Here is a 26,664-nt window from a genome sequence, read left to right as displayed (position 1 = left end):
ACTTAAAACTAAATTACTTTACCTGTATTGATATAGTATATACCTTTGCCATATTCCTTTTTGTATGCAACTCCAATACAGTTCAATTTATTAATAATTAAGCCTATGTGCTTATCTAGGGTTAATTTGGAGTCAAAAAGGACACCAAGATCCCTTACAGACCGCACACGTTCGAGGGCATGGTATCCAAGGGTCCAAAAATTAAATTAATTGTAAATTTATAGCATAGCGCTGAAGTCGGGATCACAATCAGAAAACCTTTTGCGAGTTAGGAGCTACCAGTGCATCATACAGAATAATTCAAATCTCTCTCCCTTCAGTCGGTAGCACATGTCTGTGCGTCGTGGGCAGCCAGGAAACATCTGGAGCGTATAATCTGTTTTCACCAGTTTCTGTCTAACGCCTTTCTTATAACAGTTTTGAAGACGATTTTCTAGGCAGTTTTTGCCGCGCACCACCGCGCACCACCATTTGATTTAGGATCCTTCAAAAAAAGAGCGTATCAATTATTAAAATCGCGAGCCCTCTGGCATTGAGAGTGTCCATGGGCGGCGGTATCACTAAACATCAGGTGAGCCTCCTGCCCGTTTGCCCCCTGTTCTAAAAAAAAATGATTACTTCACTAATTGATCGATCCATGTGAATGGTCACGTAATTCACGGTCTGTAATAATAATACCGCGGCGTTATTTTACATACCCACACACATTTTTATTTATTAGAACGGTCGTAGTTTGAAAGTCAACTTAACAAACATAACGTATCGAAGAACCTTTACATTACAATAAAAGCAACCTTCCGTAATTTCTTATTAAAAATGTGTTCTGTTTAGGAGAAGCACAAATTAACTCGCTACTTTAATTAGGAAATGTTTCTTGTCTTTTGCGGCTTCCTTTACGTTGTATTCCGCGTGGTATATATTGTCAAGCTAGCAATAAATAGTTTATTGTAAAATTATGATTAATTTATTTATACGTTCTAATACAATGTGTCCTAAAAAATACAAGGAAAAATGACATCAATAATTGACATACACATAAATTTTACCTATTAGTATAAAAGCTAACTATCAAGGGAAAATAGTATATATATAATAAACAAACAACAACAAAAATTAAACTAAAAATTAGAACCAAAACTTACTGAAAACCTAAACCAGGTATCGCTTTACTTTAGTAGGGATAGAGGTTCGAGCAGGTAAAAACTGTTTTTGTTATTTGATCTATCGATAAATCATTGGTGAATTATGTATTTTTGGTATCTCTGTGTATTGCGACTGGCAGCGGGCAATCATCGCTGGTAGTTTTGGTCAGTTGAACGTGTTTAACGCTCAATTAACTATTTCGGTACAGGCGATGACAAAATTCATAATTCTAACTTTATTAACGAAATTGTATTATTAGTGCTGGTAATATTTAATCGAAAATTGTGATTCCGTTTTCAAAGGAATATATATTTAAAATATAATTGCGCCCTGAATATTATTGCATGTGAGATGGATATATATTTAGTTTCCCATTGGCTATATTGTCAAGAAATGCAATTTTCTCAATTCACTTTTATATACATTATTATATTATATTAGTTTTGTTTTATATATTAATAACTTTTCTATTGTTTTAAGTATTATAAAGTAATAAGAAAATAGTAACGGAAAATGTATTTTTTTATTAGTAACAATATGTTTTATTTTGGCTATTGTTGCTATCGGTTAGTTAACAAAACAAAAACAAAAGTATGTTTTTATATAATAACTTTAATACATACATACAGTAAATATATATCAACCGACCTCTCACAAGTAATCATATAATGAAACAGATAAAGATGAAGGCTTATGAGGGAATATCCTATCAAGGTTTATGTTGCATAGTGCAGTGTGGTTAGTATGTGGCTGCATATACGAACCATACAAACAAATTACACCAACCCACTTGGCCTGAAATCGATATGAACCTGCCACTAGACACCATTTACTTGCTTAACAGCTTTCCAGACCGTTGGTTAGTGATTTTTAACTATTTTTGAGATTAGGTTAGATTGTGATGCTATAGTAAGGTTAAGTATATTTGCTTGAACTTCAAATTTGCAGGTTAATAAATATTTACGTTACTGTTAAAAAATATATAAGGGACTCAAGATTGCAGTTTTTTACAGTTTCCTTGTTTTGACAAAGACAAGAAAGAGAATTTCTCGTCAGTTCTTCTCACCTGTTCTATTCCCTTCTTTATTCTATTCCCTATTTGGAAACTGGAAGTAAATTTAGGACCTAACAATTTTGTTATATTCTCTCAGAAGTGTACTATGTCATAAAATATTTTTTGCTATTAATGAACATATGCTTAGTTTAAGATGTACTAGTATTGTAGAAAATTATGTCAGTATAATATTATCAGTCAGGAAAATGTCTATGCCACAGCATGCTGTGCCAGGTCCTTCAATAACCACAACACACAAATTTTACACTTAAAATGTATCTTTTTTCTCCATAATTTTTTGTTATTTTTCCTATTGATTATTGTTATTGTGTGTATTTCGTTAGTGAATGTTGTCTATGTAATATATGTATATTCTTACCTCGACGGGTATAATAATTGTGTAAAAAATGTATACCTAATAAAAGTAAAGCAATATAGGGTTATTATTAGTTCTATAGTACATATAGTCTTAAAGTTATTGTCAACCGCAATAACAGATTAAAATTTCTGAAATCAGGTCGATTTTCAAAATATACACCCTATTTTAAAGTTCTGAAGTAGCTTTTATAAAGCTTTTATTTTTGTCGTTTTCACCGACGGTACCTGGTTTGTATTCAGTTTCATGGCTCAATAATTAGCCAACATCAAACCTGGCTTGTTTATTCAGGACGCTTTCATTGCTAACAATTTTAATTTAGAGTTTATTTATTCATGATTTTTATTAATTATTTTTTCTCGTTTCAGGTAAGCAATGTGGCTCCATTAATATTATGTATAAGGAAACGGTAATAATATAAATAAATACTTTTTCATGAAATCGTTGAAATATTGTTACAATCAGGGGTAGGTTGAAATTATTAAATTAATTTGTTATAGGATGGTAAGTTAAGTCTATTATTAATATATAAATCTACTAGCGGATCCGACAGACGTTGTCCTGTCTATACGTCTTTAATTTGAAAATTTCAAACTTTTTTTAATAAGCTAAAACATTCTGGACCATTTTGATGAAAATTATTATTCAAATGTTATGACAATATCTAACGATCCAGCACATGGTCTACAATAACACAATGAAAACAAAATTTTTTTTTAATTTGATCGCAGCGCTAACTGTCGGGACAGACTAAAATTAAAATTCGAATAATATTTAAAATTTGACAGTGCGATGGTAGTGCCGTCTGTCGGATCAAATGTAAAACATTCCAAAATCAACAACTACTAATTAATTAAAAAAAACATTGTCCAGCGGACAAAATTGTGAATCTAAACCATTCTCGAATCTCCACGAACACACACAAAAAATTTCATCAAAATTGGTCCAGTCGTTTAGGAGGAGTTCAGTCACATACACACGCACACAAGAAATATATATATTAAGATATATGATGTGTCCTTTCAGAAAATTCCTTTCGCCTGTAATTTCGCATTATCTTTGGCTAATTGAGACGGATACGGATGAAGGAATTATAATTCAAGCTACAAGCTAAAAATTGAATAAAACATAAAAAAAGGTTTTTTAACTTATATTTAATTCTTTAGTAGCGTTCGTTTTATGAAAATATTTTTACTTAAAAGGCACTCATAAGTATGCACTATGCGCCAAGTATAAGCCATTTACAAAGCGATATTGCAAATTAAAGGAAAGATTTCAATACCGTCTCGAAAGAAAAAAGAAAACAAAAAACGCTGAGAAATCGCTTCTAAGATTTCCGTTTCTATAGGAGTCTTATATTAAAATTCACAGACATTTGAGTCTACACTTTGAGTCTTCACTTGATTTGTAAGTCTTACAACGACTTATCTAAGGAAGGCCACAGTGGTTGAAGGATTTCCGCAATTAATCATTAAGGAGGTCCTAGGTATTTCGTCTGTATTGCCATCATAGAAAAAGAATTCATGTGCTTTTCTGTTCGCCGCTGACATATTATTATTTCCGGTAATATGCGGTAATGAGAATAAACGATTAGAAATGATTAATTCTATGATCAATAGATCATCCAGTGAACTAATTGTTTGTTTTTTAATTCGTAATCTCTTTTCCTTAGATTTAAAGTAACTTCGTCACGTTTACCGTATTAATTAAAGACAATAGATGAATATATGCTTTAGTTTAATAAGTGCAATTATATGGATTTTTTAATGAATTTAATTAATTATTGTGCATTCAATATATAAACTTTATGATATCATAAATTTTGAATATTATTATTCTGTATATTATTACTATTCGGTAACTTAAGTTTTCTTGCAAGAAGATTTTGCCATTAGACTTCAAATTTCCATAGACATAAAAACGTTCGTTAAACAATTTTATTACTGAGCGGCACTCCTAAATCCTGTTCGAACGTGTTTTTTAATAAGTACACCATACAATTGAGAGCTAAGTTGCACTGTTTTTTTTAATACTCAATACTCAATCTACTACTGTATGTCCTGTAAATTATAAATATTATTATAATTATTGGTTAAATAAATTGAATCACAATTAGTTAAATGTATTGAGTATTTTTTGTTTGCTTGTTCCCTTTTGTAAATCTACATATTTGTAGTAAAATGTATTCCATCTTTGGCTATATTTTCAATGTATTTGTTTGTTATTATATATAATTTATGTTAGCTGTAGGATTACAATACATATAAGAAAGTACATAATATAATAATGGCTTTAATCCAATTTCATGCAAATTGGTATACACAGACTTCGGTAAGCAAACGGAATGACATACGCCCAGCCGTAAACGTAAAGGACATGATCGTAAAGTTTATGAAGCATTTGCATTTTTATCGAGCGAAATATACTTAATAAGGAAGTCCGCATAAATTGATTTCAACGTTTTATCTCAATTCAGAATTACCGTACATTGTTTGTGGCTATTAACGTAAAAGTTCAATGGTAAAAAAAGGAAATGTACTAATTTTAATATATATAAATCTCCTGTCACGATATTTGTCCGCGATGGACTCTTTAACTACTTAACCGATTTTAAATCAAATTAGCACACCGTGAGCAGTCTGGTACATAGCTTAGATCTTGAATTATAGTCGCAATTTTTTGTTATTGCAAATTATTTGTTTTTTATTTGATTCTAACAGATGGCGCTGTATTAAAAGTACCGACGTTTCACATAAGCTATACAACCTTTCACATAAGTTCTCCTACCATTTCCCTTGAATAGTTTACTACTAGGTTATATAACAAAAACCTTAGCCATAGCAACGCTGGACTGAGTCTGCTAGTATATTATAAAAACATAAAACACAAAATCACTTGACTTGACTTACTCTCCAATAACTCCTAGATGGGATAGGTCGTCTATAGTGTGTCTCTATCGGGTTAAACCTCCTATTTTACTTTGCTATCTCTCTGCTGAGTATTTCCGGCTGCCTTTGCACCTGTATGACACCAGGTTTCCTTGATGGCCACGCTTAAGCTTTCCTTGCGGGATCCAATTGACAATTAATTTGATATTGATGCGTTTTTGAATGTGTTTTGAAGTTGAATAATGACGTTTAGAAATTAACTCAATTAATTTATTTTTACAATTTAAATAAAAGTAATAATTTAAATTACTGATTTATTATGATTATTTTTGGCAGTACTGTCACTAGGTTTTTATGTCGTTTAATAATATCTTAACTAAAGTGTATATATACGTATAGATTGTGTAAAAATATAAAAATAACTCAGATTTTGGGACCATAAACAAAAAATTACGCAACAATTCGCAAGACATAAACTATAGATGGGTCATAAACATGAGCCTCAATTACAAGTTTCCCAAACAGGTACCAGCGAATCAGTTTAAGGGTCAATTGAGGAATACCTTCCCATATCATATGCGGGCTCTAACAGCAGGATATGCTAATAAATGGCTAAGACCCAAATTACCTAATTGACGTCTTCAAACTGACGTCCACTTTGTGTATCGTGTTACGTGTAATATAGACGTGTTGAGTTACCTCATGATTAGGGAATACTGTGAGTCAGTGAGGCTATATTTACTTTGGAAATCCCTAAAAGGTATGTTTGCTTAGTTAGTATACCTAAATTTATTTTTAGTGGTTCGCGTCAGTATAAGGATTGAGAAGTCAGACATGTTGTCTTATAAAGGCATAATATTATGATGACTTGTTTTTGTAACATTTTAACTGTTCGTAATAATCCTAAAATTATTCCCTATTGAACAATATTCAAAACTGATTTCATAAACAGTCGTCCCTCTTTTACAGAATCAAGTCATATTTAAACCCATCTAAGGTTATAAATTATAATATATCTTAAAGATAATTATACTTGCGTACCGGTTTCGAGTGGACATTTATTCTTTTATTTTTTGAAGATATTGATTTGTTCTTAAATATTTTTTTATTCTACCATCAATAATTTTTGCAGTGCAATAAAAATAGCCTATATTTATCAGTTATAATGTAGCATACAAATGGTGTAAGAATTTTTCAAATCGGTCCATGTACATTTTACTTACATACTAATATTACCTCTTTATAATATTAGTATAGATAAAGCGTTGCAGTCGTAATAATAGATTATAAATTCAAACAAAAACCATAGCGAAATGTGATAAACGATTTGAAAGTCTTCCGAAACTAAGACTTAACTACCGAATAATAAAACAACTGAATATCAATAACAAACTGTCTATTAAATGTTTGAGCTCGAGTTAAATTTGCGAAGCACTAACGCTGTTTACAACGCAATAAAGTGATAAGTTCGGCGCGCCATCCCATAATGTCAGATATTTTATGTAAACTGTCTGGATACAATTTACATAACGGCAGGTCTGCAATACGTTATCTATGGAACTTGAATTTAGAAGAGTCTAAAAAGGGATATTTTTAGATATCATTTACATTATTATAACCTTTTCGAGAAATACGACTGAATTGTTATGGAATCATATTTGCTTGGTAGTTATAGGTAGCTTGGTAGATAAGGTGTTGTGAGTTAGGTAAGAGAGTGTTGTGGTGTTGTGAGTGCTAACAAAATGATAATTATTTATTCAATAAAATAAATATAGTTATAATTACATAAGTTGATCGCTTCAGAGGTAGAAATTCACATTAAAGTAAAAATAAACATAAATACCTATACATGAGAATGTAAAAGCTGAAATTTAAATATACAAGGAAAAATTATAACAACGATTTTAAAAACCAGGGATCACGAAAAATGAACTTATGTATGTTTGACGGTTCTAATTATACAATACAATTGATAATACAATCAACGGTATCAATCGACATTGTTGTCAAACCAATTAACTTAACAACTGAATAAATATCTATAGTTATTTGGTTTTTCCGAATCAGTATGGTCCTTAAATAACCAAATGGGGTCACAAATCCACACAAGTTTTTGGAGCCGCATGTCCGATGTTCCTATAAGTATCAATGCTTTTTGGCGGTCTCGATGATAAAGTTTTTATAATATCTAACGCGGCTGTCGCAATAGCCACCTTCAATGATATCTAAAACTTAAAAAAAAAACAAAAAAAAATCCTAAACATTCCATACCACAATTTCAATCACATTTATTTTAACAAAGATTTCTTAATTGAATGAACAAAATAAATACAGCAAAAAAGGACCCTGATAAGGAAAAGTCAGGGGTGGGTTCGCAGCTCCATTAAAAAAAAAAAAAAAAAAAACAAAGATTTCTTAAAAAATCCATTTTGTAAAGGGTATAAGTGATAACATTAGACATTGGAAAAATCTAATTCAATATTTATATCTACCTTTCTCACTTTTTATACATGTATATACTCGTTTATCTACCCTTACACAACCCTCTAATGAAACAAACAGACAAGTTTACCAATAAACTATTAATGTCCCCTGTGTTACGTGTCTCATCGTAATTGAGATTTGTCTATATTGTATACTATATGTATGGTTTAGGTTAATGTTCAGTCGTTAGATTTTGCTTAGTACTAGTGAAATAATGTAATAGCAAGTTTCTGTGACTTAAAAAAATCTGTTACAACCTTTTCAGATCTGGGCCTCACATTTCTGTATCTGTTTCATGTTCATTTGTCAATCATTGGCAAGTTTATCCGCCATCTGTCCCTGACGCACGTCGTCGATTTTTTAGCTATACGGTAACCCGGTTAACTCACGATGTTTTCCTTCACAGTTCGAGCGAATGTTAAATGCCCACATAGAAAGAAAGTCCCTTGGTTCACAGCCCGGACTCGAACCTACGACCTCAGGGATCATAGTCGTACGCTGAAGCCACTAGGCCAACACTGCTGCTGCTTATTTCGGACTTATCTATGATAATATCAGATAAGTCCTTATATGTGAAATTGGCGGTTTGTGCGGTAGGAAGAAAAAGTGAATTTCTTTTGAAATAGATTATATTTTATTAATCAAAGTATGTTCCACTGCTATCTGTGTTTGATTTGTTTCCCTCCGAATGTTTTAAATAAAAATTCTTTAGGCGCACGAGGATAAAATTATTGCGGCATGTCACGAAGATGTGCAGCGATTTTGTCGAAGAAAAGGGAGATAGCGATTAAGACCAATTGAGAGAGAGTGAAAGAGGAAGATTAATAAAAAATACACGCTATTGGTTAATGTATTCGTTTAGTAGTTACATATTAGAACTTTAGATGGAAAATCTGTCGCTAATGCGACTAATTTATTATATATAAGATACTACTACGATATACTAAGATAAACAAATTTATGGAGTCATCAAATACTGGTTCGTGATCATCTATTTAATTATTACCTCAGCAATAATTAATTTACAAAGACGTTTCACTTCTGACATGTGTACTTTGTATGCACTAACTGTTTTTAGTTAAGGCATCAATGGTACGTAATTTGATTAATTAAATAAAGTCAATTAAAAACATCTTCTATTTGTTTGTACACCAATTTCATATGTAAGGACCTAATATAATGTGATCTATGTACATAAATATTAACAATATAGTGGTTGCCTGGAAGAAATCTCTCGAAAGCGATAAGGCCGCCAGTTGCCCTCCTTTTCATTTAATTATGTTCATTTTTTATATTGTAATGCAACGAAGTGTTCATATATTTATAAATAAATGTTTTTATTAATCGTGCATTTTGTTAGAAATAATAACGTCTGCTAAATGCAAAGGCTCAATGTAAGGAAAGCTCCGAAACTCTTAAATCAGACGCATTTGTTACATCTTTTTAAAGAGCTCACAACTATCCAGACCCCTCTTGTCGTATTGTCAACGCGTCACAGATCTTGTGTCTATGCTCTATACTCTATAGTCTATAGTATTATCCTGGTCTACCGGCTTATTACAGTAACGATTCAATTGTATATTTACAAATAATATTGATGTTAATTAGACGTAAAAGATAGTTTATGATTCGAAATATAAACAATACGACCAAATTCCCATAAATATATTATTATTTGTTGTTTTTTATGAATCTCACGAATTTTTAAACACTAAATAAAGAGCCTATATTCCACTAATAAAAACTAGCAAAAAGGCAATTCAGGCTAATGTGTGTAATGATGTAAGAACTGGCAGTAAATGTAAAATCATAAGCATTTATTATGTATTTCATTTTTGACGTTCTAAAGTGTACATTGCATTGCCTATATGAATAAATTAATTTTCCATCGACTATGATTATGAGAGAGAATTAGCTTTTAAATTTTTTTCTGCGGGTATTTGCTGTTATGTAGAGTTGCTTCCCGTTTGAAGCATCTACTCATATTCTGCCTAGAGCTACTGCTGGTCTTCTAGCTGTAGAATATGGTGACGTTTTAGCTACTCATATACTGTTATATGGTGATTTGGTGAGCCAGTTTCTTTAAGGTGACAGATTAAACGCTCTTTGTATTTAGCCGCCAGTCTCCGGATTTCCTCTTTGATTGTCTCATTTCAAGTTGTTCGTGAACTTCGTCGTTGGTTATGTACCATTGTATTTTTGAAATTGCTCTTAGAATCATCTTCTGTTATTAAGCTTCTAAAATGAATAATGTAGAATTAATCAGCTAGTAAATAACATTACATGAAAAGCATTCTAAACATGACATAAATATCAAAACAACAGCATTAACATTATATACTTATTAAACGTAAGTACATGAATGAGGAACAAATTAAGACTATTACCAAATTGTGCGATTACTAGGTTTACTTCGTAATAGTGCAGGGCATAGACTACAAACGTACCTAATCCGGATGTCACGTGACGTCATGTTACGTAAGCCGTCACTAACAAAGCTCTGCTTTAGCGGATGGAGTGCTAATCTCTATACTAGCTTCTAGCTTAGCTTTACGCCTTAAAGAATTCAATTAGAAGTAAGGGGTTTTTGGTAATAGGTAGACATTTTACATGACTTCAATGTATTCATCGGACGTCAAGGTAGAATACAAAATACCATACAAAATGCCTCGACGTCCGCCTTTCAACAACCGAGCGTTTCTTACGGTAGTTATTAGTAGTAGTTTAGTAGTAGTTTTTGGCGCGCACCACCACTGTGTGGAACCAGCTGCACTAAAGTATTATCAAACCAATTCTACTTAGGGCATTTCAAGAAAAGAGCGTAACAATTCTTAAAAGGTCGGCAACGCACATACCAGCCCTTCTGGCAATGTGAGTGTCCATTAGCGGCGCTTATCTCTGAAGATTTAGTGAGTCTCCTGCCGTTTGTCTCCAGTTATATAAAATAAAATAAAAACAATTTCTAACTCTTTTCCTGTCAGTTCCCCAAGTTCTTTATCAGACTGATTTAGATTTTTTTTCGTTTGGAAGTGGTGTTACCAGGCCATTAACATTACCACGGTCTAATTAATAACTTCAACAAGATTATCTATATTAATTTTGGATTATCAATTAATTATTTAAACATCTTGATTATATCCCATGGGCGACGAGGAGGATCGATGATCGGCGCCACAGTGACATTCGCAAGTACTTAGTTTAGTTTTAATAAAAGAAGAAGAAAAGAAGAATACGAAATATATAAATAGGGATTTAATTAAAGTGTAATACAATGTTTAATTACAACATTAACGATTACTTGTTGTGCCTACGTACAGATCAAGATAAGGGTGGAAAACCCCAGTTTGTATGGATTTTTCCTTACTTCAACCTGAAATTTTGTCGACGTGTATGCGACAAACGGAAGTATTTATAATTTATTAATTGTACTAGCGGATCCGACAGACGTTGTCCTGTCTACACGTCTTTAATTTCAAAATTTCAATTTTTAATTAGCCATTTTGATGAAAATTATTATTCAAATGTTATGACAATATCAAACGATCCAGCACATGGTCACACACGATATAACACAATGATAACAAAACTTTTTTTAAATTTCGGGACAGACTAAAATTAAAATTCGAATATTATTTAAAATTTGACACTGCGATGGTAGCGCCGTCTGTCGGATCCAATGTAAAACATTCCAAAATCAACAACAACTAATAAATTGAAAATTAATTAAAAAAACATTGTCCAGCGGACAAAATTGTGAATCTAAACCATTCCCAGATCCCCTTGAACACACACAAAAAATTTCGTCTAAATCGGTCCAGTCGTTTAGGAGGAGTTCAGTCACATACACACGCACACAAAAAATATATATATTAAGATTAGAAATCATAACTTAAATTTGGCTGCTAAAATAAACCCCTTTATGATATTTTAAATTTAGAAAAATTATAGAAATTTATAGAACAGATACCAACGCCCATGGACACTCTCAATGCCAGAGGACTCGCAAGTACGTTGCCGGCCTTTTGATACTTGGTACTCTCTATTCTTTAATCCCTAATCTGAACTTGTTAGTGTAAAAATCTGCCATTAGCATCGATTTCCGGTTAAATTAATACACTTTTAGTTCACAAACAACCGAAGGAATGGCTAATAAGTGAAAATTGCAATAGAAGTATCGATAAATAAAAACTTAAAAAGAATCTTGTCATTTTGTCCATGGTAATGTACGTTATATGTTTGTGTACGTCGTCTCTGAACACAAGTCTTTGAATTTTACTTATAACATTACCAGAATAATGGAACAAGTTCCAGTTTGTACTTAATACGGTCCGGATGTGGCCTCCCTTCTCCATATTTCCGGTTAAACCCGATCCAACCCTAAGATATTTGTTCACGGCATTTAACTAATAGGCTTACTTATGTTATTAATGCCTAAGTCTTAGCAGATTTATGAATTAACAGCTGCTAATACTTTAAAAGGTAAAATACGGCAGATAATTTGTATCATATTTTTATAACATATTTAAATTTGTATTACTATGCGAATTTAATGTATTAAATGTTTATTAGAATTTATGCAATGAGTTTTGAAGAAGTGGGAGTAATAGTTGAACAAGACAAAGCAAATATATTATTTTACTTTATTTTCCGTTGTTCTATAAAAAAATAATAATAAAAAAATATAATCCTTAACATAATTATATTTTTAAAGTCGTACGTAATTGTTAAAATACTAGAATATCTATAGGTTTGGGAAGGCCTTATTAGATTATTAGGTGTTTTTACTATAAGATATTAATATTTTGGTATATGATCAAGGTAGAAAATTAGTTTGTGTAGTATAAGTATTGTTTGGCATTATCTTTGCTGTAAATCAGTATTTAATTTATAAGACTTGAATCAGCTTGCGAGTACATTAAAACATCACCACAAATTGGTCTTGCAAAGTTTACCAGAATAACGGATTAGTTACCAATATTTAAGTTATTGGGTTGTTCATTAACTATCAAAAGAAAATTGTTAAAATTCAATAAGACAAATGAATAAATACTGGCATGAAAAAAATCTCTATGCACCGTATTAACTGCATTAATTATATATATCTGTGTCACACTCACAGCATATTCAAAATGCGACGGAAAGAGACGAAAAAGTACTTTAGTTATTTAGTGTTATAACCCGAATTATATTGATGAATAAGACAGTTTCAGTATATACTCAGTACAAAAATGTTTTGCAACCCACCTTGGTAATCATAATTGCGGAATGCTTTCTTGCAATTCGCATTCTCGCTTAATGAATTTTTGATGACCGTCGTGAGTGAGAAGTTGCAATGTAAGTACAATAGTTACAAGAATATTTATTGTGTAATTTTATAAAGTCTGTGTTCGTTTAGTATTGGTCTAGTGTCTAGTCGACTCTCATCCCTATGATTGTAGGTTCGAATCCCGGTTTCACCAATGTATTTCTATCATGAAGGAAAACGTCGACATGTCTTAGACCAAAAATGTCGACGGCGTGTGTCAGGCACTGGCGGCTGATCGCCTACTTGCCTATTCAATTTATAAACGATCATGAAATAGATTCAGAAATCAGAAGGCCAGACCTAAAATGGTTGTAGCGCCACTAATTTTTTTGTATATAGTCAGTGAACGAAAGATCATGTACATTGGTCATGTACACACCTGCAGCGATCTATATTTAAAATAATATTGAGAGGCAGACAGAGATAACGTTTATTACAGACAAAACACACACTGATAAATAACCACACAAAATAATAATAATCAAAGAAAAAAAAAGGGGTTTCCGAAAAACTCGTTAAGAGTTTATTTTTTGATTACTTCATTCTATACGACATTTTGCATCAGCACATTCCATTACATTTTTGTAAACCATAAAAACCAATGAATTCCCAATGTGTAAAAAGAAAGCCAAAACACATGGAATCTTTAAAAAAAGGTTGCGTGTAACCAAAACCAAACAGGTTTTACAACAAAATGGGTTTTCAAATTTCAACCCATTTCAATCTATTCAAAACCTTATTTCATTCAATATAAATTCAATATACCAAAGTATTGGAAGGGCTCGCGTGTATTTTTGGAGCTTTTAATAAACTTGAACATGCATCTTACAAAGTGGCGGAGTTAATATTATCCCCTGGGATTTGATAGGCTTTCGTTATGAGCCCTTTGCGGTTTGAAAGATGCAGACTTCATTTCATTTTATGTGAGGTTCCGGAAAAGTATTAATCCTCTTAGAAGGGTTTCTGTATTATGTGTTTAAACGTCCTTTTAAACTGGAAATATTATGAAGGATAACATATAGTATTTAACATGTAAGTACAGATTTCGTAATCCTTTATAATCATAAGATTATATACATAACTTAAATGTTATTTAAAAAAAAAGATTATGATAAAGCTATAGCCGAAAATATTGAAAAGGTTCATATATATTTAGAAAACAAATAAAAAAATATTCAATACGTTTAACTAAGTAATACCTAATTTAATGTTTTAGCATGTTTCACGATAACTGCAACAAATCAAGGCTTAAATATTGGGTTGCACAATACAAAACTGAGTATTTTGCATGTACATATATTAGAATCTATATCTGATATGAGAGATATGATCTTAATTATCTAGTTACCTTTCTTCATTATTTAAATTTCATACAGATATCTAAGGACAGTCTTTGACATAATGGTTATGTTGAAAATTTTGAAAATCTGTGGACTTCAAAGGGTTACAATATAATATAAGCTGCATTACGTTTCAACGAATGATTTTATAACATCGTCAAAGTGCATTTGAACGACGCTGAACTCTACTTATTTCAGTTGGAAAGCTTTCAAATTAATTTTTCATTTGAAAAATTTCAAAAAAATTAATTCGCTTAATACCAGCCGACCGTGAAGGATTTATTGAGTTTTTCTTCAGGTTTTTGGTCGTAGATATATAATCGGAATATTTGAACGTGGTTGGACTTTTTAATTGAGCAGTGTTGGCTTCAACAAGCGACACTCATCCTGAGGTCGTAGGTTCGATCCCGGCTGTACACCATTAGTAGTATTAGTCATCCTTTATTAATTTCTCATTTCCTTCGTTAATTCGACCAGTTTCATATCAAACATACATATGGGATTACAATTTAAAACAGTTTTAACTAATATACCAAGTATATAGAAAATGCAATTATTATATTTAATAAAACTACCGACAAAGTTTAAATGAAAGCCTGCAAAATGGAGCCGAAAACGCAGAAAACTTTGCATCGTGTTTCGTCATTACAGCAGAGACACAAGTTTTCACTTACTAACTAGTTTCACTATTTGAAATTCTCTGTACGCCAATTATATAATTCAAGAAGTTAAAGTATATGACGGAAACCGTACTTCGCAAAATAAAAATTGTTGTCTGTTTACGTCTTACTAATGTATCGATGTAATAAGACAAAGTATAGGCCATTTTTAATCTCGCTGTTGAATTAAATTAGCTTGGACTGTTTGGTGCGCAAAGCATTGCCTGAAACGTATTTTACTCATGCACTAGCATATGACACAAACAATAATTAGGTTATTTATAGACATGCAAATAAAGCCTTACTTGTAATATTAGTTGTGTTAGTAACAGAAGTAGCATTCAACCCTAGATAAATCAGCATATCTGATATAAATAATACCGCCACCCATGGACTTTCACAATTTTCAACACTTTTAAAAGACAAATAAGTACCTAAAATATTTCAGAAGAAAGGTATCTGTGGGATAATGCTAACATTAACATATATTTATAGTCCAAATATTTTATTCTATTCAGGGTGAAAATATAGCTAAAATTATTTTCCTTTTCATTGGGTTGATACAAAGTGACATCCATAAATCTGTTCCGCCCTATGAGCTCCCGGTACTGTGTCCAGGGATAATCCCGGGAACAATCCGTCAAGCCTCCGCGAAAAATGGACACTTACACTCATAGACATACATAGAACATATATAATATATGAGTATTTTTCTAACAAAAGAGCTAGTAAGGAGATTCTCAGTGTTGAATTTTGAATCAAGTTGCAGTGACGCCGCGATAAATATATTGAACTAAGATATAACGTAGTATTGAAGCACTAGAAATGTGCCAAATTAATCCTTGTTACTTAAATCTAAGGTTTGACACGTGCCAAACATTATGTGCCACAAAAATAAGTGAACTTTTTCTACCCAATTTCAGTAATCATCCCTATCTGTTACATTGATACTTTCTAAATCAAAAATAATGTATTTATTATGTACATACGCAATATACTTACCTACGTTTGTATCTCAAATTCTAAGATCGCTTCTCAGCACAAATCGTTATTTCATGATGATAAACGAGAGTTTTTATGGGAAAACAACGATTTAAGTGCCTTTAGTATGCGGATACATAAAACTTAAGAACAATAACAGTTATGGTTAGGTCTTTTTTATATTTTTACTTTATTTACAGAAAATTTGTTTTTTTTTACAGAAAAATGGTTATTGCTTGAACTAAGACTTCTTAGACAGTTGATATATCATATAATATAATTAATAATGTACAATTTGTACTTGCTTTCAATTGATGTACAGTTTTGTAACAGTCATAATTAACGTAGGTATTTGGATCGCAAATATAATCGTTATCTAATTCTTAAATAAATTTAATAATTTGTTTTCTGGCGTATAGTATGTATATACCATAATAAAAAATTATTTACTTGAATATACAAAACATTCGTAGTTCATCTTAAGCATGAAAGCAAACAAGTGTTGTATAACTTGAATTTGCGCTAATTAGGTTAAATGCGCTTGCACGAGGCACTAATTTGTGTTTCAACTCCAAATTTAACTTTTAAGCTATTAATCTTCCTGAAAATTGCAGATAATGTTTACGTTTTCTTGGCTAAGTGATGATATAACAAATATTATGCCACAAAATTTTGAAGATAACTTATGAAATTAATCTTCTATTGTCTAATATAACTTATATATCAAAGTCGCCTGGAACGTTATGATTTTTATAAATTTAAATTTTCCATGTTATTGACGTGATTTGGAGTTATATATTAAGCCTACTTAGTAGTATAAAGGTGTTTTGTATTAAATAGTTAAAAATTCTCAGAAAAACACACGCTGACATGCGCTTTCTCAACAGCAACACGATGCTATAGTCTGTGTAAAATACTATAAAACGGAAGTTTGTTTTCAAAAAACGAACGCGCAGCTATTAGTACAGAGACCTTAACGCTATTACATTCCATAAACTAAGTATACTATTACAGAAGCCGTAAAAATAACCTAAAAACTTTCGGTAAGCACCTTTTCTATGGTATTGAGTATCCGGGGCACGATAAATTTGTATTATTGTCGTACATTTTTATTACACCATAATAGTATAATAAATACATTTAGTTTTGCCTCGTTGATTTTCAGTTATGCTTTAAGAAAAGTATATATTACTTCAACTTTAAAAACGTTTAATGCCATACTATAAGTGTGTTGTATTTTGTATCGCATTCATGGCTTAATGGTAGTCTTAATTCACGTCCATCATTTTTTTAGAGGCAGGCGCTGACAGATGATTATGTTATAACTTAACTCATATTAATTTGTGTCTGCCCTGAGATTCCTTTGGGGAAAGAGATAATTTTTTTGCATTGCCAATATAAATAAAATTAATACAACAACGAACTTTACCAATTAAATGGCATTCGTCTCATTCAAATTGTATTGTATAAAAAAATTATGTGTACGCTAATTGGATTCCTCTCACATAAAATCTTGTAATTTTTGTTCTGGACAAAGACCAATCAGAATACTAGGTCAGGTTACTGAACACCTGTATGTAAATATATAGGGCTGAGCTCTCGAGATCTTGACTCGAGGAGAGCCTTCGATACGAGAAACGTGGCTCAAGTGGATCTCGGCATTCATAAAAGGATCTTTGAATAGAGTTTGCAATGTTGCTTTTCTTAAGAACTTGGATTTATAAATAATATTACAGTCACAAGTATTATATACGATTCGTATTTCTCAAGTTTATAATTATGCCTTAAGTGTGTCACAGTAAAGTATTTAAATCAGAGAGTTAATTGAATCTCTAGACAGTTAATTAAAAGTTGATATTTAAAAGGCCGGCAACGCGCGAGCGCTCTGGCATTGAGAGTGTCCATGGGCGGCGGTATCACTTAACTTCAGGTGAGCCTCCTGCCCGTTTGCCCCCTGTTCTATAAAAAAATCCATCAAGCATTTTAATTTAAATAAAGCAGCGTCGAAAACGTTTAACTATCTGTCAAACCGAAAGATATGTGTGACCGAAAGATTACCAAGTAATTAATTGATTAAATAGCTAATGAATATTTATCATCATTACTCACGTAACACACAAAGACCAATCATTATCTAATTAAACCATATAGTGCGTACTCTGTCCCTTGGTGATCAGTTATTTATCACAACACCAGGTCTTGAATTTGATTTTGTTTAATGAAACACACAATTGTGTATATCCTCTGTGGATGGTGCTTAAATATTATGAAATGCTTTATGTACATTTCGACTATTCTGTTTTGCCCACACAAAAGGCGCCAGGATCTCATTAAAAATAATTATTCAAATAAACCCCAGTATACTGGTGCATTGTCTTACGGTGTTCTATGTACTTGGATGGATGTACTTCATATATTTTTCATGATGTTTTCTGCTCGAAATTGAAATCAAAATACGTCCTTAATTTAACGTTAATCCAACTTGCCTGAACTTACTACTTCAATACTCTGTCTATCAGTATCTTAAATATTATAAGTCATATAAGTTAATAGTATTTAAACAAGTAGATCGCCTTCCTGGTCTTTTGTCAAAGCTCCATTAGACATAGAAATTTCTTAAGGATATCTTGTGTTACTACAAAGAATATCTATCTACAGTGTACTCGGTATTTCCAAAATTGGCCCTAATTAGTGTAGTACCTACGTTTGTAACTTGGTTGGCGCCAAAATTGCGTCATTCAGAACTAGACAATGCATTGAATAGGTTTGGTACAACTACGGTTCCCTTTGAGATTTGATTCAAAAGGAAATTTGGGCTTTTAAAGCCATGTTTTAGATCTTAATTAATCTAGTTTCAACACCATTGTTTTTGTTAGCTGTTCTTTTCATGTAAGTGAAAACAGGACGTATATTTATGACAGTTTCAGATGTGTCTATCAGCTATGTTTATAATAAAATATTTTATTGTTGTGGGACACTTAAAGTAGGTTAGTGTTGTTTGAGTCAAATACTAAATCAAAATTTTAATGAAAGTGATTTACTTAACTTTAAAACTTTATTAAAAGATTAATTTTTATTGTGGGCTGATTCAGTCTGTAATACAGATACACATATGTGTGTTTTTGATGCAGTAATTGTACTAGAAATCACATATTATATGAGCCAAACATGACTATATAGATTTTATATATATAGATTCAGATTTTTCCAGCTTCGTCTATCAATAAAGCCAAATGTAATCACTATCGAAATTCAATACTAGATTTTATTAAAATACAATTTTATCGTTTTGTTATTATCGTTATAGAATATAGGTAAAATATACCATTAAATAGGGTAGGTAAAAGTATCCTGTCGTATTCGGTACGCGCTGCACCATTATTCTCGACAGCACAAAAGATTGTATTGAATCTTCGTTGATATAACGCTCACTCTACCCAGGTGAATAGTGGGAACCTCTTTCAATTGTAACCCAATAATGGCTCTGTCATATAAATTTTCTGATATCGTAATGCATGTAGAAAATTGTAATGCTTAAATTAATTATATAATTAAAGTACTATTTTGGTTTGATCTTAGGAACGTTTCATTTACCCTTACTGTTATATGGGGTTGCCTGTAAGATATCGCTTGATAGCAATAAGGCCGTCGTTGTCTTCTCATTTATAATGTATCTGAATGTATCTGAATAAACATTCAGATACATTTATATCATATTAATGTATGATGTACTATAGATGTTACGAAATTTATAAATTAACTATTAACGGCGACTTGCTTTCTATAAGAGTATGTTCAACTTTTTTAACATAAAAAGAAGATGTGAAGTGAAGTTCCGTGTTCACTAATGGACGTAGACATATTTGCCATATTTTACAAGTTTCACACTTTTTAATAAAGTAATTTTTCATACGAAATGGTTTTAATTCCCTAAGGATCTCAATTAAAAAGGGAATTACTTTGTACATTGGCAGAGGACGCAACTTTTTTTATAAATATGATAATTACATAGACTAAGGACTAATTACATAAACTTTCACAATGTCCGTATAACTTCCAAATAAGCTATTTATTACTTATTAGAAGGATAAACAGTATTTTTGCGTTTCACGACTGTCAGATAGCGCTATACATCATGAAATTCGAAGTATCTTATTTGGAACTTTTATCTTTCGAATAATTTATGTGTTGCATAGCTATTTGGTACTTAATACATACATTGTGAAACAGGCCCTAAATATATAAACTTGTTATATACTTTACGTAAATAGGAGATTTAAAGATAAATTCCATTCAATTTCGCGCAATTAATTACCGAAATCCTTCAAATGAATCCTCAAATCCTCGTTTAATGATCTGAAGTTTTCACAATTTCCACATGAGTTTACGAAAAACGATCTGAGAACAATAAGCACCCCTGCGCAGGCGGGGATGGCCCATTGTGAGATCCAGACCACTTAACGTCCCTCTTAATTAAGGAGGTAATACTTTGCCTAGGAGCTGAATAAGCATAATTTATATAGATACCTGTACTTGAGGGCATACAACAGACCCAGAAACAGGAAACGATATTTCAAATGAAAATTTAATGTTATATATTCTAGTATTTTTTATATTTAGAAAACGTGTTTCGTAACAGTACAATTAAACAGGGTGAATAAATAAATATTATTTTGGTGTTTTTAAATCAATTTCATATACGACGGTGATAGTATTTACTAATAATTTATTTATTTAAATAAAATCTTTTTTTATTGGTTTTAATAATTATCGTTAATCACTACCTACTGCATTTTACTTATTTTTTTCCATACGCCAAAGAAGTATAACTTCTAACGCGTGTACATAATTACACACACTCTTTTTGTTAATGCACTTAATATTTAAAATAAAAAACCTTTTTGGTCTCCTCCAAATGCCGCCATTTCTATCTGTACTGTGCCACTCTGACATGTACCTGCTGTCTCCTCAATCTGGTTTATTAATAGCATAGGCTATATAATATCACGCATAATATAAACACAGATAAAACTGTAGTTCACATTATACAAATACGTAATATATTATATGGTTTTGTATGTATGATACATTATTGCAGTTAACATAGATAAATTTTAACGCGTTAAATTACGTATAATACGTTGCGTATATAATCTACACTACTGTTGAGTTTTAAGCCCTACTTTTCATGTTACACTCATTGGAATCGCACCCCAACTGTAATCCACCGATTTATCTCGTGTACTAAATCGGCGTATTTAAAACAAGTTTCTCATTCATCCCCAACTCTTTGGCTGGATATCCGACACTGAGGCCCATTCAGATGTGTGCCGTCTACAAAATAACGAAGCTCTCCCGGTTATTACACTTGCTTTTTTGTACTGTCGTTTGCAGTTTACACCTGTGACATTCAGGCTAGGAGCGACGCCTAAGCCTACAACTTCTCGAGCACGGGAAAATTTTTCTGTTTTAGGCCTATATATATATACTGAATCGAATTTAGAATCTGAATTACTACGAAAATATGTGTTGCTATTTATAGCTGCTAGATGCGTGCTAATGCTCTTTGCCTGAAGAAAAATAATATTCCGAAATAAGAATGTCGGCGTGATAAATTTTATATGCACTTATAAATGGACCAATGAAATTGGGCAATGCAAATGCAGTTGCATTATCAGAGGGGTTATAGGGCGTCGTACAAATATAGAGAGAAAATATAAATGAAAATAATACAGCCATTTATTTGAAACACAACCTTAAATCAAAAGTTCACCCAACTCAGCTCTGTAACACTGATTTTCACTGGCCCCATTATATCTTAGAGCATAGTTTCTCAACCATGTCGCACGAAAAAGTCAATAACTTAAGTAAAAAAGTCTTGCGACGCCGTTACTGTAAAATTATAATAATATATACATAGCTCGCTATTTTTAACGAATGTAGTTTGTATTTATTACAACAAACTCGTCCCCTCGCTTGAGAAACTATTTCTTGACACTTCACAAATAAAAAATGTTATGAATTGAAAAAAAACATGAGAAATGTGTTCATACCACATACATACTTAAGAAATTTGATAAAAAGCCTTTAAAAACACTCTAATACCATTTTTATGACGCGAGTTCTTCAATGTTAATAAGTTATATTCATGAAAATTACATAAAATCCTCGCGTAGTCTTAAAAGCAACTTGTTTTATAGCGGCCGGCTGTTGAGAACAAAGTACTGGTAAGTACGTATAAAATTGTTAACTTTATTATGTCAATACAATGTTTGAAGCTTGTAATTTGTCAACGTATACTCCTATACAGGTGTTAAGAACTATTTCCTTTCGCTTACATAACACTTAGAACAAACACATTAAAATGCAGTGTTTGTAATGTCAGTGCACTTTGTGTTTGTCTTTTTTTTACATTCATTGTATCCATAGTCTCAAACGGTGGGGCACATAATTTACTGTGTAGACATGATATTTTTGAACATAGTCTAGAGCTCAAACCCACTAACTCAATGACGAAGTGCGTCATTTTGTCTGTCATCTGTTATATTCAATTGGTACATAGACTAACACGACTCTACAAAATTTTGTTCTTTATCGTAGTCTTTTTTTCTGATTTGGTTAATTTAGCACAAAAAATGAAAAGAAAATGCCTTCTTAGTATAATTATACTTATTTTTTACTATTATAGGAGTTTAGTGTTTACAAAGAACATATGAACTTATAAAAGAAAAGTAAACGCCCGCACTTTTTTGTAACGTAAAAAACAATAAACATATATAAAATTGGTTTCATCTTCAATTAACATATCACTACACAACTAACATTCACAGCTTTTAAAAATATCATTCTTACGGTCTCATAAATACAAAAGCAAATGTCATGTCATTTGATTCGTCTTTAATCTCAAAGTTAAATTTTGTGTTGACCGGTATTATACGATTTATATGTATATATATTTATCCCCAATTCGTCATTTTCGCATTTATTCATTTGTCACATTTAATTACAAAAAAGCTTTATGACTGCGAAGAATTATTTGTGAAACACGCCCTAACTATCAAGTGTTAACTTTCGTGTCTTTAGCATAAAGTAAACACATACTAGTTTTAAAAAGTAAAATAGTATCGATGTATTGATCGGTAGAGGTCGCTGTCCTATGATTGCTGACTAACCCGCAATGGGAATGTTAAATGTGCCGCGGTAGAAACTTAGTAAATTGCTTTAGTATTTATTATTTAATACTTTAAAACATCATTAAACACCAAATGTATTAAATAATGCTTAGTTGGAAAGCTATCAAAAGTACTTTTGACCTAAGGTATATTTTGATTCAGTTTTTCCGAAAACTGTCAACGTCGATGATGTCGTTAAAGTAGAAAAATTACAACAGTCATCCGTTTGCTATATAAATATATTTTAAAATATTAAAAGCTTAAAACTTTAAATATTTTTTCTTAGGCCAATTGAAATAGAATCCATAGAAGTTATAGGGAGAATATATATAAATTGTCTAAAAACTAATAAAAAAAGATAACCAGAAAAAACTACTTTATTTTTACACACCAATCTTCGTGGTAAATTATATAACCTAGAAAAAAACAAAACCTCTTTTGAGAACACATATCATAGACAAAACAAACTAACCGTGCTTTTTATAAATCCATCTGAGTGATTATCTGTGGTTTTGGCTTAACCGCAGTCTTGATTCATAATCAAGATTTTTTTTCCTCTGACGTATATCTTTACTTAACCGTAGTCATCATACCATATGAAAGTAATGTGTGTATAATGTGTATTTGAAAAAGACACAAAGAAAGACCTTAAAAAAAAGTACAAGAGTAACGAATTCTCTTAACAAAATTGACATATTTTAATACATATATTATTCAACTTCGTGGCACCACGGGCCTAGTTAGAAAATTTAAATCTTATGGACGTTAGTCTTGAATGCTAGTGTAGTATGTGAAAGAATAGAACACAAGAAGAGAGTGTCTTTCCCTTAACAGAGACTGTAAGTTTAGGCAGACTGGCTTTCAGTTTAATTAGCCTATCGCATAACTAATGTTTCAAAAAAAAACATGTGTGTACGTAATGTAAAATGTGTGTGATAAAAATCTTTTAAAAATTCTTTATTTCTCCTTAATCCAGGTTTGTAGGAAAAACTACACTTGCAATAGAAAAAAGTATTTACTACATTGAAAGTTTCATTATAACGCATTACATATTTAGTTATAAGTTTATTTAAATATCTCAAAAAAATATTTCTACATAATTAAAGAAATTGACATTTTTATCAAAAATATTGAATAAATTTGCTAACTTCAGGGTGTCGATTTTTTTTTGGGGTGTGCCCATCGAAAAATTTACATTCATTTTTTATCCTAACACAAAGGAACCATAAAATATAGGAATCAGTGTCAGGTATAATATTTTTTTAAATTGTCGTTGTAAATAAGTGAGGTAATATAGACATCAAAGTCCTATAAAACTAGTTTAATTTATGGTAATACTATAAGTTGTGGGCTTTTTAAATCATAAGCTGTCGGATTTAACTTCGGATTATTCCGTTGAGTTTAAAGTGTCGTTAAATTTATAACGTCTTGTTAAAGTTGATTCAAATATGGTATGATCATTATTTATAGTAATATACAAATATTTTATGATTTTATTTTAATATTCATGTCGATATCTGTGGACCAAAACATAATCCTACTTTCAACTGAATATAACATGACAAACGTATAACATAATTGTATAACAACAATGAGAATCGACTCGATGCGCCATTTTGTTTTGATTCTAACAAACGTTACTTTCTTCTAATGGACTAAAATCCATATCCTAATTCGTATCTCTACTCACTAATCGATACTTTTCTGTCAAATTGGCCTTACTAGATTTTAGTTTAATTCTCGAATACGAGTCTAATATTCCACTCGATAACTAAGTATGCAATAAATTAGTGATATGCAATTATATTTAAATCAGCAAATTAATTAAATACGAAATTTAATTACATGTAATACGCCAATTTTTTGCCTAAAATCCACTGTATACCCTGAACATTCATTTAACATTGATTTCATGATAACGAAACAGGTAGTTGCATAATTCAGCAGGGTCATGTACTTCAATTGGCAACATAGTATATTATGTTTAAAAGAATTAGAGTTACCTACGAATACTACTTGATGCTTTGGTTAAGTTATTTTATAATTGTAACAATCAAATACAGTTTAGCTGTAGGGAGACCTATGGAATAAATAAAGACATATTATATCAATACAAACATATATAACTGCAACTTTGTATAGTAATTGTGTTAAAATGTGTTAAAAGTTTTTTTACTTAGACGTGGAACATTACGCTCTAGCTTAACTTAAGACTAATAAGTAATTTAACCTTATTTACTAATATGGAAATTTAACATTAGAAAATGTCTATAGTATTGTCTTTCAGAAAATGTCTAATCTAACAGTCCAATTAGTACTTGTGTTCTATTTTTAAAATGTGTGAGTTGTAGAGTTGATTGCAAATATCCAGCTTAAAGACAGATGAGAATAAATGTAACACGTACTGCATTAGATAAACGAGCGTTCGGTCTGACGGGCTCTCGGACCCCTATTCATCAAGGGTTCACGTCAAATCTTACAAATGCGACCGCATACGCATTTGTGAAGTCCGCATTGTAAAATGGCGTGCGTGCTTCGAATCTTCATTCGATTTTCTTCTAGGAAAAATAGTCCAGTTCAAGTAGATTAGGAGACTTGCGCTTGAATAATGTTACCCGAAGAATAAAGTTTTTACCGATTTTTTTTATACTTTGATATAGGTAAAACGTTTTTTTTTTAATTTTTGATTGATATAACATCATAGAATAGACTTTATGGTTTCCTATCATTATGGTTTTTAACGTTCAACAATACTCATATAACTTTTTTTTAATTACAGATGAAGAGAGACAAGTAAATCACAGTGCGTCGAAATTGAAAGGTATTTTTTTTATATAAACATATTTTTACCTGAGTTATTTACGAAAATTACATAAATGATTATACCAGGCATGAATCCCGAACTGAATGTAATTATAAGGATATTTAAATATTAAAGTCTCAATTAACACTACTTACAGTCTTTAAGGTGAAGACAGTCTGTTCTTGTGTTATATTTTTTCACTTACCTTCATATTCTCACTAGGCCCGTCAAGAAGTTGAATGTAATACACATAATTGTTTATTTTATTCAAGATTAATACGGTAGTTTAGTACTTTGGACCTATACTATATTAAATTGCTGCTAATGATAACCTATATTAAATTGTATTCAGGTGTCTACGGCTAAATAAACAATATAAACACGCCAGAGATAAAAAAAATAATATTCTTGATACTAAATTAAGATTGCGGTTAAGCCAAAACCACAGATATTCATACT

The 26,664-nt window shown here is 31.3% G+C and overlaps 1 protein-coding gene across 9 annotated transcripts in view; it reads left to right on the top strand.

The window, feature by feature from the left end:
* LOC110999080 (protocadherin-like wing polarity protein stan) overlaps nt 1–26,664 on the top strand; it is a 113,433-nt gene that overhangs the window by 34,605 nt on the left and 52,164 nt on the right. For all 9 annotated transcript variants that reach the window (XM_045632424.1, XM_045632426.1, XM_045632428.1 and 6 more), the window contains exon 2: nt 26,182–26,223. The gene's annotated coding sequence lies outside the window, so the exon portion shown is untranslated. The remainder of the gene's footprint in view (nt 1–26,181; nt 26,224–26,664) is intronic.

The sequence above is a fragment of the Pieris rapae genome, chromosome 19 (genome assembly GCF_905147795.1).
Source record: "Pieris rapae chromosome 19, ilPieRapa1.1, whole genome shotgun sequence".
In the NCBI taxonomy this organism is placed as follows: domain Eukaryota; kingdom Metazoa; phylum Arthropoda; class Insecta; order Lepidoptera; family Pieridae; genus Pieris; species Pieris rapae.
The sequence above is the reverse complement of the archived record's forward strand: the minus strand, read 5'-3'. Positions and strand labels throughout refer to the sequence as shown.